We start from the raw sequence: 5,708 nt of genomic DNA on the forward strand, positions 1-5,708 counted from the left end.
CATGTGGGAATCACGTGTCCATCCCGTGGGAATCACATGTGCATCACGTGGGAATCACGTGTCAGTCACGTGTGCATCACGTGTGAATCACGTGTGCATCCTGTGGGAATCACGTGTGTGTCACGTGGGAATCACATGGGAATAACATGGGAATCACGTGTGTGTCACGTGGAAATCACGTGTGAATCACGTGTGAAACACGTGTGATTCACTTGTGCATCACGTGGGAATCACGTGTGTGTCACGTGTGCATCACGTGGAAATCATGTGTGAAACACGTGTGCATCACGTGGGAATCATGTGTGACTCACGTGTGCACCACATGGGAATCACGTGTACGTCATGGGGGAATCAGTATGGAATCACGTGTACGTCACGTGGGAATCACGTGTAAATCACGTGTGAATCACGTGCGCGTCACGTGGGAATCACGTGTGAAACACGTGTGAGTCACTTGTGCATCACGTGGAAATCACGTGTGAAACAGCTGAGTTACTTTTGCATCACGTGGAAATCATGTGTGAATCACGTGTGCGTCACGTGGGAGTCACGTGGGAAACACGTGTGCATCACGTGGGAATCACGTGGGAATCACATGTGCCTCACATGGGAGTCACGTGGGAATCACGTGTGAATCACGTGTGCATCACGTGGGAATCACGTGTGCCTCACGTGGGAGTCTCGTGGGAATCACGTGTGAATCACGTGTCATTCACCTGTGTGTCACCTGGGAATCACGTGTGAAACACGTGTGCGTCACGTGTGAATCACGTGTCCGTCACTTGCGGATCACGTGTGCATCACGTGGTAATCACGTGTCAGTCACGTGTGCATCACGTGGGAATCACGTGTGTGTCACCTGGGAATCACGTGTGAAACACGTGTGCGTCACGTGTGAATCACGTGTGAATCACGTGTCCGTCACTTGCGAATCACGTGTGCATCAGGTGGTAATCACGTGTCAGTCACGTGTGCATCACGTGGGAATCACGTGTGCCTCATGTGGGAATCCCGTGGGAATCACGTGTACATCCCGTGGGAATCACGTGTGAAACCCGTGTGAGTCAAGTGTGCATCACGTTGGAATCACGTGTCATTCACGTGTGCGTGACGGGGAAATCACGTGTGAAACACGTGTGTGTCACGTGTGAATCAGGTCTTAATCACATGGTAATCACGTGTAAATCACGTGTGCGTCACGTGCGAATCACGTGTGCGTCATGTGGGAATCATTTACGAATCACGTGTGCGTCACGTGGGAATCACGTGTCAGTCACGTTTGCATCACGTGGGAATAACGTGTGCATCCCGTGGGAATCACGTGTGCATCACGTGGGAATCACGTGTCAGTCACGTGTGCATCACGTGGGAATCACGTGTGCCTCATGTGGGAATAACGTGGAAATGACGTGTGCATCCCGTGGGAATCACGTGTGCATCCCGTGGGAATCACTTGTGTATCACGTGGGAATCATTTGTCAGTCACGTGTGCGTCACGTGGGAATCACGTGTGCGTCATGCAGGAATCACTTGAGAATCACCTGTGTGTCACGTGGAAGTCAGTTGGGAATCACCTGTGAATTATGTGTGCATCACGTGGGAATCACGTGTGAGTCAGGTGTGCATCACATTGAAATCACGTGTGAAACACGTGTGCGTCATGTGGGAATCACGTGGGAATAACATGGGAATCACCTGTGTGTCACGTGGGAATCATGTGTGAATCACGGGTGAGTCACGTGTGCATCACGTGGGAATCACGTGTGTGTCACGTGCGCATCACGTGGAAATCACGTGTGAATCACGTGTGCGTCACGTGGGAATCACATGGGAATCATGTGTGCGTCATGGAAATAACGTGCGTGTCACGTGTGTATCACGTGTGCATCACGTGGGAATCACTTGTGCGTCATGCAGGGATCACGTGGGAAAAACGTGTGAATCATGTGTTTGTCACGTGGGTATAACGTGTGAAACACGTGAGCATCACGTGGGAATCACGTGTGAATCACGTCTGCGTCACTTGGAAATAACGTGTTTGTCACGTCTGCCTCACCTGGGATTCACGTGTGAGTCACGTGTGCAATACATGGAAATCATGTGTGAATCACGTGTGCGTCACGTGTGAATCACGTGGGAATCACGTGTGCAGCACGGGGGAATCACGTGTGAATCATTTGTGCGTCACGGGGGAATCACGTGGGAATCACGTGTGCAGCACGGGGGAATCACGTGTGAATCATTTGTGCGTCACGGGGGAATCACGTGGGAATCACGTGTGCAGCACGGGGGAATCACGTGTGAATCATTTGTGCGTGACGGGGGAATCACGAGGAATCACGTGTGCATCACCAGGGAATTACGAGTTAATCACGTGTGTGTCACGGGGGAATCACGTGTGCGTCACGGGATAATCGCGTGCGAATCACGTGTGCATCATGTGGGAATCACGTGGGAATCACGTGTCAATCACGTTTGCGTGACGGGGGAATCACGTGGGAATCAGTATGGAATCACGTGTACGTCACGTGGGAATCACAGGTAAATCACGTGTGCGTCACGTGGAAATCACGTGGGAATCACGTGCGCGTCACATGTGTATCACGTGTGAATCACGTGTGCGTCACGTGGGAATCACGTGTGCGTCATGCAGGGATCTTTTGGAAAAACGTGTGAATCACGTGTGTGTCACGTGGGTATCATGTATGAAACACGTGTGCATCACGTGGGAATCACTTGTGAATCACGTGTGGTTCATGGGGAAATTAGTATGGAATCACGTGTACGTCACGTGGGAATCACGTGTAAGTCACGTGTGCGTCAAGTGGAAATCACGTGGGAATCACGTGCGCATCAAGTGTGTATCACGTGTGTATCACGTGTGAATCACGTGTGCGTCACGTGGGAATCACGTGTGCGTATTGCAGGGATCACGTGGGAAAAACTTGTGAATCACGTGTGTGTCACGTGGGTATCACGTGTGAAACATGTGCGCGTCACGTGGGAATATCGTGTCAGTCACGTGTGACTCACGTGGGATTCACCTGTGAGTCACGTGTGCAATACGTGGAAGTCACGTGTGAATCACGTGTGCATCACATGGAAATCACGTGTGAATCACGTGTGCGTCACGTGGGAGTCACGTGTGCATCACGTATGAATCACGTGTGCTTCACGTGGGAATCAGGTGTGAAACACGTGTGCGTCACTTGGAAATCACGTGTCAGTCACGAGTGCATTATGTGGGAATCAGGTGTGCGTCACGTGGGAATCACGTGTGCATCACAGGGGAATCACGTGTGAATCACGTGTGCGTCACGTGGGAATCACATGGGAATCATGTGTGCGTCATGGAAATAACGTGCGTGTCACGTGTGTATCACGTGTGCATCACGTGGGAATCACTTGTGCGTCATGCAGGGATCACGTGGGAAAAACGTGTGAATCATGTGTTTGTCACGTGGGTATAACGTGTGAAACACGTGAGCATCACGTGGGAATCACGTGTGAATCACGTCTGCGTCACTTGGAAATAACGTGTTTGTCACGTCTGCCTCACCTGGGATTCACGTGTGAGTCACGTGTGCAATACATGGAAATCATGTGTGAATCACGTGTGCGTCACGTGTGAATCACGTGGGAATCACGTGTGCAGCACGGGGGAATCACGTGTGAATCATTTGTGCGTCACGGGGGAATCACGTGGGAATCACGTGTGCAGCACGGGGGAATCACGTGTGAATCATTTGTGCGTCACGGGGGAATCACGTGGGAATCACGTGTGCAGCACGGGGGAATCACGTGTGAATCATTTGTGCGTGACGGGGGAATCACGAGGAATCACGTGTGCATCACCAGGGAATTACGAGTTAATCACGTGTGTGTCACGGGGGAATCACGTGTGCGTCACGGGATAATCGCGTGCGAATCACGTGTGCATCATGTGGGAATCACGTGGGAATCACGTGTCAATCACGTTTGCGTGACGGGGGAATCACGTGGGAATCAGTATGGAATCACGTGTACGTCACGTGGGAATCACAGGTAAATCACGTGTGCGTCACGTGGAAATCACGTGGGAATCACGTGCGCGTCACATGTGTATCACGTGTGAATCACGTGTGCGTCACGTGGGAATCACGTGTGCGTCATGCAGGGATCTTTTGGAAAAACGTGTGAATCACGTGTGTGTCACGTGGGTATCATGTATGAAACACGTGTGCATCACGTGGGAATCACTTGTGAATCACGTGTGGTTCATGGGGAAATTAGTATGGAATCACGTGTACGTCACGTGGGAATCACGTGTAAGTCACGTGTGCGTCAAGTGGAAATCACGTGGGAATCACGTGCGCATCAAGTGTGTATCACGTGTGTATCACGTGTGAATCACGTGTGCGTCACGTGGGAATCACGTGTGCGTATTGCAGGGATCACGTGGGAAAAACTTGTGAATCACGTGTGTGTCACGTGGGTATCACGTGTGAAACATGTGCGCGTCACGTGGGAATATCGTGTCAGTCACGTGTGACTCACGTGGGATTCACCTGTGAGTCACGTGTGCAATACGTGGAAGTCACGTGTGAATCACGTGTGCATCACATGGAAATCACGTGTGAATCACGTGTGCGTCACGTGGGAGTCACGTGTGCATCACGTATGAATCACGTGTGCTTCACGTGGGAATCAGGTGTGAAACACGTGTGCGTCACTTGGAAATCACGTGTCAGTCACGAGTGCATTATGTGGGAATCAGGTGTGCGTCACGTGGGAATCACGTGTGCATCACAGGGGAATCACGTGTGAATCACGTGTGAATCACGTGTGTGTCACGGGGGAATCACGTGGGAATCACGTGTGCGTCATGGGGGAATCACGTGTGCGTCACGGGGGGAATCACAAGTGAATCACGTGTGCGTTACGAGGGAATCACGGGTGAATCACGTGTGCGTCACGTGCGAATCGCGTGTGAATCACGTGTGCGTCACGGGGGAATCACGTGTGAATCACGTGTGCGTCACGTGCGAATCACGTGTGAAAAACGAAGGCGTCACGGCGGACTCACATGTAAATCACGTGTGCGTCACCGGATAATCACGTGGGAATCACGTGTGCGCTTGGGGGAATCACGTGTGAATCACGTGTGCGACAGGTGGGAATCAGGTGTGAAACACGTGTGAGTCACGTGTGCATTACTTGGGAATCACGTGTGAAATAACTGTGCGTCACTTGGGAGTCACATGGCATCACGTGTGCATCTCGTGGGACTCACGTGTGCGTCACGTGGGAGTCACATGAGAATCACGTGTGCATCACGTGGGAATCACGTGTGAAACACGTGTGAGTCACGTGTGCATCACGTGGGAATCACGTGTGAAATACCTGTGAATCACGTGTGCATCACTTGGGAATCACGTGTGGATCACGAGAGAATCACGTGTGAAACACGTGTGAGTCACGTGAGCATCACGTGAAAATGACGTTTGAAACACGTGTGCTACACGTGGGAATCACGTCTGAATCACGTGCGTGTCACACGGGAATCACGTGTGAATCACGTGTGCGTCATGCGGGAATCATTTGCGAAACACCTGTGCGTCACGTGGGAGTCAAGTGGGAATCACGTGTGAATCACGTGAGCGTCACATGTAAATCACGTGTGCATTACGTAGGAATCACGTGTCAGTCACGTGTGCATCACGTGGGAA

Source organism: Dama dama, unplaced genomic scaffold (assembly GCF_033118175.1).
Source record: "Dama dama isolate Ldn47 unplaced genomic scaffold, ASM3311817v1 ptg000020l, whole genome shotgun sequence".
NCBI lineage: Eukaryota > Metazoa > Chordata > Mammalia > Artiodactyla > Cervidae > Dama > Dama dama.